Source organism: Bubalus kerabau, chromosome 1, assembly GCF_029407905.1.
Source record: "Bubalus kerabau isolate K-KA32 ecotype Philippines breed swamp buffalo chromosome 1, PCC_UOA_SB_1v2, whole genome shotgun sequence".
Lineage (NCBI taxonomy): Eukaryota > Metazoa > Chordata > Mammalia > Artiodactyla > Bovidae > Bubalus > Bubalus kerabau.
The window spans coordinates 51,659,564-51,672,438 of record NC_073624.1 but is presented as its reverse complement, the minus strand read 5'-3'; the positions used below and the strand labels follow the sequence as shown (position 1 = coordinate 51,672,438).

Below are 12,875 nucleotides of genomic sequence, written 5' to 3'. Positions count from 1 at the left end.
ATGACAAGACACATCAGAAATTAAATTTCCTTTTTACTTCAGATAGAACAAAAATTAAAGTCCTGGTAAATTTGGGTTTAATATAAAACCAGACCTTTTCTAATCATTGTAGGACAGTCATCTTTTTCTCTTCACTGCCTTCTAGAATATATACTATATTAAAATTTAAAATTTTTTCATTTATTTAGCACTTCTAATAAGCAGTGAAGACTTATTACTTAATATTTCATTTTTCTTAAGTCTTGCTTCTGTTCTACATAAGTTGTAAGCCACTCAAGGACAATGATTTTAATAATGATAACTGATAGTCATTTGAGATGGTACTGTGTATCACATTTGTTAGGCAGGTGGACTAGGTTATTCTGTAATAACAAATGACTTCACATTCTCAGTGGCTTAACACAACTAAGGTTTTCTTCTTGCTCACTGTACATGTCCATTGGGGTCATCAGGGAGCCTCTGCTCTCTGTAGACTCTCTGGATCCAGGCTGACAAAGGGACCTGTGTTCCCAGTCTCCCCAGGAGAGCAAAGGGGATGTGGAAGATTGTACAACAACTCTTAAAACTTCTGCCCAGAAGTGACATATCAGTTCTGCTCACATTTCATTGGCCAAAGTAGTCATGGCGTCACACAGAACTTTATATTGGGAAGGTACAAACTTATTATGTGCCTGGAAGGTGGAGAGATAAAAATATTTGGAGGGTTCAGTTCAGTTCAGTCACTCAGTCGTGTCCGACTCTTTGCGACCCCGTGGACTGCAGTATGCCAGGCTTCCCTGTCCATCACCAACTCCCAGAGCTTACTCAAACTCATGTCCATCGAGTCAGTGATGCCATCCAACCATCTCATCACTAAGGATTATTGGTCTTCCCTGGTGACTCAGGGGTAAAGAATATGACTGCAATGTGGGAGACCTAGGTTTAGTCCCTGGGTCAGGAAGATCCCCTGGAGAAGGGAATGGCTACCCACTCCCTGGAGAATTTCATGGACAGAGGAACCTGGCGGGTGACAGTCCATGGGGTCACAAACAATCAGACACAACCAAGTGACTAACACTTTCACTTCACTTTTCACTTGCACTGAAGATTATACCAGGTGTTGTGTTAAGTTCTTGACTCATGCTTCCATCTTTGCAACTCCACAATGAAGGACTTGTATTAGCCCCCCATTTTTATAGAATGAGGAACCAAGTCCTCATGGCTTGTAAATGGTGGAACAAGATTCAAGATTAAATCCATTAGATTCCAATATGTGTGCTTATAACCAAGAGGCTATTCTGCTTCTTCAAGAATAGTAAGTTAACTTTTATTGAACTCAGAGATTATCAAGGCACAAAGTCTAAGTGCTTTCTATGCTTTATCTCATTTTATCAGACTTCACCACTTCACCACTCAGACTTCACTACTTTGTGAAATAGATTCAGTTATTAGTTGATGCCAAGGAAAACCAAAGCTTAGGTTGCAAAAAGAGTAGGACATGACTGAACGACTGAACTGACTGACTGAAATTAACTCCACAACTTAAGTCATAATTACAGAACTCATTACTGACCTAAAGCAAAATCGAAAGGCTAACTAAGATTCTGTGAGTGTAGACAGTGGGTCCCTTTCTCTCTCCCCATACCCTACATGAAGGCAGCTAGATTCTGATGCTCTGAACACAGAAAGGGCAAGTCCATTGTACACAGCTGTGCAGGCTGAGCAGTGCACAATGAGGATGCCATTCACACAGCCTGGCGTTAACATCTGCTGTGAGAGTCACAGATGTGGCCAGACCTGACTTGTGAGCCAGTCACAGGTTTACACCTCTCTAGCTAGTGTGACTTGGGCAGACTTAACTTTTCTGAACCTTCAAAATGTCATGATTTTGTGAGGTGCATTAAATGAAGATTTTACTGATTATCACATTTATTGAATTCTTTATAGTCCCAAGTCCTATTCCAGTACTTTAAGTCATGTATCAATAAATTTCAAAATAACTCTATGAATTAGGTACTATCTCCTTTTCACAGATGAGGAAACAGGCACAGAGAGGTTAAATGATTTGTGCAAAGCCATTCAGCTGCTGCAATGTAGAAAGAGGAATCAAATACAGGCGGTTGACTCCCTAGCTCAATTCTAGATAGTCTTTAGATGCTTTCAACTCTATGGTACCCAAAGGTAGCAAGTGTAAAACTTGGCATCTAGAATGAACTAGTCCAATTGACTTGGGCTGGCCAGACTGTAATCAGTGGTAGGCTCATCTCTAGATAATTTACTTTAAAATAGGCATGGACTGAAGCAACCTGTAATTTATTATTTATTTTATTTTATTTTTGTCCTTCGAGTCATTCTTTATTTGGTACTCCATCTTCCCAATTCAATTCAGATTATTTTTCCCTAGGATTTTTTTTTTTTTACTTTTTATGTTGTATTGGAGTATAGCTGTTTAACAGTGTTGTGATAGTTTCAGGTGGACAGCAAAGGGACTCAGCCATACACATACATGTATCCATTCTTCCCCAACTCCCCTCCCATCCAGGCTGCCACCTAACATTGAGTATTCCTTGTGCTAGACAGTAGCTCCTTGTTGCCAACCTGTAATTTAAATCAGCCCTGTGGGAGGTGGTGCTAGTGGTAAAGAAACTGCTTGCCAATGCAGGAGATATAAGAGATGCAGGTTCAGTCCTGAGTTGAGAAGATCCTCTGGAGAAGGGCATGGCAACACACTCTAGTATTCTTAGCTGAAGGATCCCATGGACAGAAGGTCCTGGCAGGCTACAGTCCATAGGGTCGCTAAGGGTTGGACATGACTGAAGCGACTTAGCACACGCATGTCTTCAAATCATGGCATGGGAGGGGGCAGATCCTGTTAAAATGCAGACTTTGATTCAGTAGATCTGGGATGAGTCTGAGATTTTGAACATGAACAGTATGAAAAGGCAAAAAGATAGGACACTGAAAGATGAACTCCCCAGGTCAGTAGGTGCCCAATATGCTACTGGAGATCAGTGGAGAAATAACTCCAGAAAGAATGAAGAGATGGAGCCAAAGCAACAACAAGACCTGGTTGTGGATGTGACTGGTGATGGAAGTAAAGTCCAATGCTGTAAAGAGCAATATTGCATAGGAACCTGGAATGTTAGGTCCATGAATCAAGGCAAATTGGAAGTGGTCAAACAGGAGATGGCAAGAGTAAACATCAACATTTTAGGAATCAGCGAACTAAAATGAACCGAAATGGGTGAATTTAACTCAGATGACCATTATATCTACTACTGTGGGCAAGAATCCCTTAGAAGAAATGGAGTAGCCATCATAGTCAACAAAAGAGTCTGAAATGCAGTACTTGGATGCAAGCTCAAAAATGACAGAATGATCTCTGTTCATTTCCAAGGCAAACCATTCAATATCACAGTAATCCACGTCTGTTCCCTGACCAGTAATGCTGAAGAAGTTGAAGTTGAACAGTTCTATGAAGACCTACAAGACCTTCTAGAACTAACACTCAAAAAAGATGTCCTTTTTATTATAGGGGACTGGACTGCAAAAGTAGGAAGTCAAGAAACACCTGGAGTAACAGGCAAATTTGGCCTTGGAGTACAGAATGAAACAGGGCAAAGGCTAATAGAGTTTTCCCAAGAGAACACACTGGTCATAGCAAACATCCTCTTCCAACAACACAAGAGAAGACTCTGTACATAGACATCACCAGATGGTCAATACCAAAATCATATTGATCATATTCCTTGCAGCCAAAAATGGAGAAGCTCTATACAGTCAGCAGAAACAAGACCAGGAGCGGACTGTGGCTCAGATCATGAACTCCTTATTGCCAAATTCAGACTTAAATTGAAGAAAGTAGGGAAAACCACTAGACCATTCAGGTGTGGCCTAATAAAATCCCTTATGATTATACAGTGGAAGTGAGAAATAGATTCAAGGGATTAGATCTGATAGACAGAGTGCCTGAAGAACTATGGATGGAGGTTCATGACATTGTACAGGAGGTAGGGATCAAGACCATCTCCAAGAAAAAGAAATGCAAAAAGGCAAAATGGTTGTCTGAGGAAGCCTTACAAATAGTTGTGAAAAGAAGAGAAATGAAAGGCAAAGGAGAAAAGGAAAGATATACCCATTTGAATGCAGAATTCCAAAGAATAGCAAGGAGACATAAGAAAGCCTTCCTCAGTGATCAATGCAAAGAAATATAGGAAAACAATAGAATCAGAAAGACTAGAGATCTCTTCAAGAAAATTAGAGATACCAAGGAAACTTTTCATACAAAGATGGATAAAATAAAGAACAGAAATGGTATGGACCTAACAGAAGCAGAAGATATTAAATAGAGGTGGCAAGAATACACAGAAGAACTATACAAAAAAAGATCTTCATGACCCAGATAATCATGATGGTGTGATCACTCGCCTAGAGCCAGACATCCTGGAATGTGAAGTCAAGTGGGCCTTAGGAAGCATCACCACAAACAAAGCTAGTGGAGAGGATGGAATTCCAGTTGAGCTATTTCAAATCCTAAAAGATGATGCTATGAAAGCGCTGCACTCAATAGGCCAGCACATTTGGAAAATGCAGCAGTGGCCACAGGACTGGAAAAAGTCAGTTTTCATTCCAATCCCAAAGAAAGGCAATGCCAAAGAATGCTCAAACTACCACACAATTGCACTCATCTCACACACTAGAAAAGTAATGCTCAAATTCTCCAAGCCAGGCTTCAACAGTATGTGAATCGTGAACTTCCATGTTCAAGCTGGATTTAGAAAAGGCAGAGGAGCCAGAGATCAAATTGCCAACATCTATTGGATCATTGAAAAAGCAAGAGAGTTCCAGACAAACATCTACTTCTGCTTTATTGACTATGCCAAAGCCTTTGACTGTGTGGATCACAATAAACTGTGGAAAATTCTTAGAGAGATGGGAATACCAGACCACCTGACCTGCCTCCTGAGAAATCTGTATGCAGATCAAGAAGCAACAGTTAGAACTGGACACGGAACAACAGACTGGTTCCAAATCGGGAAAGGAGTATGTCAAGGCTGTATATTGTCACCCTGCTTATTTAACTTGTATGCAGAGTACATCATGAGAAACACTGGGCTGGATGAAGCACAAGCTGGAATCAAGATTGCCGGAAGAAATATCAACACTCTCAAATATGCGGTTGACACCACCCTTATGGCAGAAAGTGAAGAAGAACTAAAGAGCCTCTTGTTGAAAGTGAAAGAGCAGAGTGAAAAAATTGGCTTAAAACCCAACATTCAGAAAACAAAGATCATGGCATCTTGTCCCATCACTTCATGGCAATAGATGGGGAAACAGTGGAAATAGTGAGAAACTTTATTTTGGGGGGCTCCAACATCACTGCAGATGGTGACTGCAGCCATGAAATTGAAAGACACTTGCTCCTTGGAAGAAAAGCTATGACAAACTTAGACAGCATATTAAAAAGCAGAGACATTACTTTGCCAACAAAGGTCTGTCTAGTCAAAGGTATGGTTTTTCCAGTAGTCATGTATAGATGTGAGAGTTGGACTATAAAGAAAGCTGAGCACCAAAGAATTGATGGTTTTGAACTGTGGTGATGAAGAAGACTCTTAAGAGTCCCTTGGACTGCAGGGAGATCCAACCAGTCCCACCTAATGGAAATCAGACCTGAATATTCATCGGAAGGACTGATGCTGAAGCTGAAAGTCCAATACTTTGGCCACCTGATTTGAAGAATGGACTCATTTGAAAAGACCCTGATGCTGGGAAAGATTGAAGGAGGGAGGAGAATGGGACGACAGAGGATGAGATGGTTAGATGGCATCACTGACTTGATGGACATGAGTTTGAGTAGGCTCCAGGAGTTGGTGATGGACAGGGAATTCTGGTGTGCTGCAGTCCATGGGTTGCAAAGAGTTGGACATGACTGAGTGGCTGAACTGAACTGAACTGATTGAGAATGTCAAGGGCAGATCCTTGACCTTGCCCCTGAGCTTCAGACTTCCATATCTAACTGCCTGTAGGACCAGCCCCCTAAGTATCCCTCAGGCAACTCATACTCAGTATGTCCATTTACGATCACAGACTTTCCCCTGATTTTCCACCTCAGTCACTCGCCTCAGGAACTTGAACCATCCTGGACTACACTCAATCACCCCAACATTCCATCAGCCCTCAAGACCTGCCCATTTTACCTTTTGTTTCTTCTTTTTTAATTTTTAAAATTGAGATATAATTGACATTCAACATTTATTAGTTTTAGGTGTATATCATAAGGAGTTGATATATGTAGATATTGCAAAATGATTACCACAAGTTTAGTTAACATCACTACATATAGTTACAATTTTTTTTTCATGATGAGAACTTTTCAGATTTACTCTCTTAGTGACTTTTAAATGTCAAATTTCGTTAACTACAGTCACCATGCTATATATGATATCATATCCCTAGGACTTGCTTGGCTTAAAATTGGAAGTTTGTATCTTTTGACCCCATTTACCCATTTTTGCTCACTTGCCTCCCTGCTTCTGGCAACAGCCAATCTGTTCTCTGTATCTATAAATTAGGATTTAAAAATTGGTTATGTATGTGATATCTTACAATGCTTGTCTTTCTGTCTGCCTTAGTGCAGTGCCCTCAAGGTCCATCCTACCTTCTTTTTCTTTAAAACGCATCCTCCTTTGCCTGCAATGCAGGAGACCCAGGTTCAATTCCTGGGTCAGGAAGATATCCTGGAGATGGAAATGGCAACCCACTTCAGTATTTTTGCCTGGAGAATTCCATGGACAGAGAAACCTGGTGGACTACAGTCCATGGGGTTGCAAAGAGTCATACACAACTGAGTGACACACACACACACACACACACTCAGTTTCTTTGCTTCTATCTACTGTGTTACTTGAGTCTCTTAGCATTTTTTACCTGAACTACTATTACAACTTCCACACTGATCTCCAGTGTGATTGCAGCTCCTTTCTTCACACTTTGTTTGCCAGGATGGTCTTTCTGAGGTCCACACATCACTACAGATCTTCTTGGTTTAATACTCACCCACAGCCCCTCATTGTCCTCAGGATAAAACCTCAGCTCCTTAGAATGGCAAGACTCTTCTTGGCTTAGGCTCTGTGTGTGCGTCCACCCTCATTTCCTTCAATGCCCTACCTTTCACACTCACTTCAGGTCATATCCAGTGCTTGGTGTTGTCCTCAGGCCTCAGCCAGGCTAGTTCCACCCCTTGGAAAGATCTTCATCTGCCAAGCTTACAAATCCAACTCTCCTATAGCTATTTCTCCCTTAGAAAGTCTTTTCTGCCTGTTTTCTGGGATCCCAAGTATATTCAGTTTAATATTTAGCATGACATTTATTCTTTATTCTTATTGGTTTTTAATTTTCAAAAGAAAAATCCTAAACTTTTTAACTGGGTCTTTAATATATTAGGCAATAATATATTAAAATGATCTGGGAATGCGTCTCTCTCTTTCTAGGGAGTACGTAAGCCAGCCATGTTTTATTCATAGGGTATCCCCACCATCCTGCATGAATATTTGTTGATGTGAAGTTGCTTGTGTGAAGGAAACTTGGAATTATCTCAGACTCTCCTCTTACCCTCACGTTTGCATGAGTGCTCAGTCGCTTCAGTTGTGTCCAACTCTTTGAACCCTATGGAGTATAGCCCCCCAGGCTCCTCTACCCAAGGGATTCTTCAGGCAAGAATACTGGAGTGGTTTGCCATTTCCTCTTCCAGGGGCTCTTCCTGAACCAGCAATCGAACTCACATCTCCTGCACTGCAGGTGGATTCTTTACTGCTGAGTCACCAGGGCATTCCCAGATCCCACATGCCTCAACTAAAAAACTTGCATACGGCAACAAAGATCCCGTGTGCCATAACTAAGACCCGATGCAATTAAAGGAATGAGTGAGTGAGTAAACATTTGAAGAAATGAATAAATAAAATATATCTGGAGTCCAACTACTTATAACCCATTTGCTACCTGGACACTTAGAGCAACCTCCTCACTGGTCTCCCCTCCTCCCTCTTCTTCACCTTTCTGTTCTCACACAGCAGCTGGGGTGATGCTTTGAAAATATCAATCAGTGCCTGTCAGTCCTCAGCTCAAAAATCTCTGGCAGTTTCCCATGACTCTTAGCTGAAATCTAAAGTCCTCAGCACAGCCCTCAAGGTCGTCTTGCTCTGCGCCCACGATCTCCCCTGCCCTCTTTCTCCTGCCTTTCTCTCCGGAATTCACCATTGTCCAGTCATCCTGGCCTTCCTGCTGTCACTCAGATGAGCTGAGCAGGCTTCTGCTTCAGAACTTGCCCTTGATGCTGCTCCATCAGGAATGTTCTTCCCTCAGATATTCATAAGGCTCCCTCTCTCACTTCTGTCAGGCCTACAGGGTCACCTCCCCAGGGTGGCCTGCCCTGACCACCTTCTTAAAAATTGTACTCTCCTCGCTTTCAATCCCCTTGCCTTGCCTTACTTTCTTCATATTTCTTAGTACTATCTGTTTTTTTTTGTTTGTTTGTTTGTTTGTTTTTAATGTAAACTGTGTTTCTCTCCCACGAGAATCTAAGCTCCTTGGAAATAAGACTTTCTCTCTCTTGTTCTCCGTTGTATCCCAGGACTTAGAACAATGCATGGCACATTGTAGGCCTTCAACAAAGACTTCATGAATATTGGTTTCATGAACAGTATCAGTGAGTAGAAGCTCTGGGGAGAACTCTTCAGTTCATTAGAAGGGAAGATTTTGTGTTATCTGAGATTGAAGATGGGAAGCACTGGCTCTGGATGGGTGAAGTTCCCTGTCATGGAGACCTTTTACTCACAGAGAAGCTGGGCAGCAACAGTCTCATGGGCATGCAAACAGGAGATTTAGAGCAGTTGGGAGGCTGGACTGGATGAGAATGTCTCTAGTACCCCTCGAGGCTTCGTGCAGCAGCAAATGATCCTCAGGAAAGCTTAATGGGCACCCTTGAATGTGACTAAGGGAGCTTGGATGCCAAAAAAAAAGTCACAGTTAAATGCTTTTCAACATACAATCTTGTTTTTCAGTTTTTCAAGGAAATATATGATCATTTGATAAATTCAGAAGGAATGGGAAGGAAGGAAACAGACATAATTCCACTGGAGATGGTCATTGTTAATACTTTGGGGTATCTTGTTTATTTAAATATATTTTTTGCTATTACTTTTACATAATTACACATTTTGTATACATACACAGTAATTTATTGCTGCATAAGAAATCACACCAAAACTCGGTGGCCTAAAATGGCAATAATCATGTATTATCTGTGGGTCAGGAATTCAGGAGCACCTCAGCTGGGACTTCTGGCTGGGGTCATGCATGTGGTTGCAGTTGAGCTCAGGCTGGGGTAAGACTCCTCTTGGTGGCTTCTATATTCTTGAGTCTGGTGCCTGGACTTGAAGACTCAAGTACCTGGGATTCCTCAGTCATTTTTCATCTCTGTTTGTGGTCTGGCCACACAGTCTTTTCAACATGGGCTTCAGGGACAAGGTGGACATCTCAATGGCAGCTCAGATTCCCAAAGCTATTTGTCTCAAGAGAGAGAACCAGACAGGATTCTTTAATGGGTTAGCTTTGGAAGGCAATAACTGACAGCATTTCTGTCACTTTTACTGGTAGAGGTAGTTACAAAACTCCACCAAGGAAGGAGGGTTAATGTCAAATTGTGAGAAAAAATAACAATCTATCCATCCATCATCTATCTGTCTATCCATCCATTCTCTCTCTTTCCCCTTCTCCTTCCCCTTATGACTATAAGTTATAATTATAAAATATTTCCTATATTTAACAAATTTATAACATAAGCTTTCCCTCAAACTATAGACCTTTTCAAACATTTTAATTGCCAATGATATTTGCTATAATTAATTTTACCTGGTTCTGGACCTGGGTATTTGGTTTCTAGGTGTTTTTTCATTACTATAAATAATCATGGGGCTTCCTTGGTGGCTCAGATGGTAAAGAATCCACCGGCAATGAAGGAGACTGGGGTTCGATCCCTGGGTTGGGAAGATCCCCTGGAGGAAGGCATGGCAATCCACTGAGTATTCTTGCCTGGAAAGTCCCCATGGACAGAGGAGCCTGGCAGCTACAGTCCATGGGGTCACAAAGAGTCAGACATGACTGAGCAACTAAGCACATAAATAATCATGTAATGAACTTATTTGTTAATTATAAAGCTTTTCCTTCTTTATCTCAACAATTGGGGATATGGAACTGTTCTATAAAATCATTGATTTAAAGAATATGAATATAAGAATACATTTCCCTCTTCTAAGTAGGATAGAAGGGATAAAAATGTTTCTTTTAATATTCTAACCACATACTACCAAATTGCTTTCCAAAAGTGTTTTATTGAATTGGCTAAAACATCTGTTCAGGTTTTCCAAATGAACTTTTTGGCCAACTGGTATATGGATGCATGCTAAGTCATTTCAGTTATGTCTGACTTTTTGAGACCCTATGGGCTGTAGACTGCCAGGATCCTCTGTCCATGGGATTCTTCAGGCAAGATTAAGTAGGTTGCCAGGCTCTCCTCCAGAGAATCTTCCTGACCCAGGAATTGAAGCTGAGTCTCTTACGTCTCAGAGAAGGCAATGGCAACCCACTCCAGTACTCTTGCCTGGAAAATCCCATGGACGGAGGAACCTGGTAGGCTGCAGTCCATGGGGTTGCTAAGAGTCGGACTGAGCGACTTCACTTTCACTTTTCACTTTCATGCATTAGAGAAGGAAATGGCAACCCACTCCAGTGTTCTTGCCTGGAGAATCCCAGGGATGGGGGAGCCTGGTGAGCTGCTGTCTATGGGGTCGCACAGAGTCGGACACGACTGAAGCGACTTAGCAGCAGCAGCAGCAGCTCTTACATCTCCTGAATTGACAGGTGGGTTCTTTACCACTAGAGCCACCAACCTAATACCTACCAGTTTATATTGCTGCTGCAATACATGCAAATGTTTCACCTAACCTTAGAAATTACTACTAAAATAAGATTGTTGCTAATTCAATAGGCCAAAAAGTATCTTTCTTTACATTTGTTGAATTACTTGTAAGAGTGAGCATGTTTGCTCTGATAGCCTACAACATTCAAACATTTTCTTTTTAAAAAACACTTTATAACTGCAAACGTAAAGCATTCAGAAAAGTAGAGAGAATATTGTAGTGAACCTCAATGTACCCATCATCCAACTTTAAGACATACAACCCATGGATGGATGAATGTCATCTATTACCTGCTTCCTCTGCCTCCCACATTAAATTATTTTTAAGGAAATCCCAGACAGCATATCATTTTCCTTGTAAATATTTCAGAATGTATCTCTAAAAGATAAACATTTTTACAAAATGTAAGCATAAAACCTTTATGACACCTAAAATCTTATTTAATGTTAAGTATCAAAGTATTTCTTAATATTAAATTACCCCATGTTCAAGTTTCCCTGCTTATCTCATAATGTTTTTTTAAAGCGGAGTTTCCTTGATGTATATCTTAAACCTCTTTTAAATTTATAGATTTCTCCCCACCTTTTTTAGTTTTTGCATTTTTTAAAAAAGAAAACAGGTCACTTGCCCTATGGAACTTCCCATATCCTGAATTTTACTAATTGCATCCCTCTACTGTTCAACATGTTCCTCTGTCCCATGTATTTTCTGTGAAGTAGTAGTTAGATGGAGGGAGTGTGTCTGGTTCAGGTTTGAACTTTGGCAAACAGTAACTTGCAGACGACATTGTACGCTTTGATTAGGAGCCCTGGTGTCAGCGCTGTCTTCTTGTGATGGCAGCTACTGTTGGTGGCCATTGCCTGGAACCGCTGCTTCCTACAGGGCTTTGCAAAACAGCTCTTTAATTCTTTTTCACCCCTTCTTGATTTCTTAGGGCTTCCCTGGTAGCTCAGATGGTAAAGAATCGGCCTGCAATGCAGGAAGACACGGGTTCAATCCCTGGATTGGGAAGATCCTCTGGAGAAGGGAATGGCTACCCACTCCAGTATTCTTATCTGGGGAATTCCATGGAGAGAGGAGCCTGGCAGGCTACAGTCCATAGGGTCACAAAGAGTCAGACATGACTGGGTGGCTAACAAACTTTGATTCATTAGATGGACTATATCCATAAAGAGAAACTTTTCCTCAGATGTTTGATTATCCTGAGGTATGTAGGAAAGGCAGGATAAATGCTTGATTCTTTCCCTTTACTTAGCAAATTTCAAAGTGATAAGTTGATGTATTAATTTACTAGGGCCACAACAATTGCCACAGACTGGGTAACTTAAAAAACAGAAGTTAATTTTCTCACAGTTCTGGAGGCTGGAAGTCTGAGATCAAGGTGTTATCAGGGTTGGTTTCTTCTGAGCCTCTCTCCTTGGTTGTAGGTGGCTGTCTTTTTGCTGCTTCTTCACATGGTTGTCCCTCTGTGTGTGTCTGTGTCCCAATCTCCTCTTCTTATAAGGACACAGTCATATTGGATTAGGATCCACCCCAAAGACCTTATTTTACCTTAGTCACCTCCTTAAATGCATGTCTCCAAATACAGTCATATTCTGAGATCCTGGGTGTTAAGATTTCAACCTATGGGGCACAATTCAGCCCATAACAGTTGATTCCCTGCCATTCTCTAAAGGTGACCAATGAGAGTCACCCTCACCCTACCTAGTATCATTATGAACTCATGGATGTAAGCATATTTGATATATATTTTTTAATTGATTGTAGTTATTCTAATTGCTGCTGAAATTGTCCCTCCTTGACTAGTGGGAGACTCTTAAAGTTGAATCCTGAGTCCTTTAGACATAGCACAGTTGTCTTTGATAGATTTCTTGTTTTCTGACACAACAAAATATTCCAGGCTCATCCATATATTTCTTG

The 12,875-nt window shown here is 41.1% G+C and overlaps 1 long non-coding RNA gene across 1 annotated transcript; it reads right to left on the bottom strand.

Annotated features, from left to right (window-relative positions):
* Nucleotides 1–9,120: 9,120 nt before the first annotated feature.
* On the bottom strand, nucleotides 9,121–12,432 carry LOC129647857 (uncharacterized). The gene is made up of 2 exons (XR_008712546.1): nucleotides 12,307–12,432; nucleotides 9,121–9,538 (listed from the first exon to the last, which is right to left on the bottom strand). It is a non-coding gene; the product is annotated as an uncharacterized LOC129647857 (long non-coding RNA).
* Between the last annotated feature and the right edge of the window lie 443 nt (nucleotides 12,433–12,875).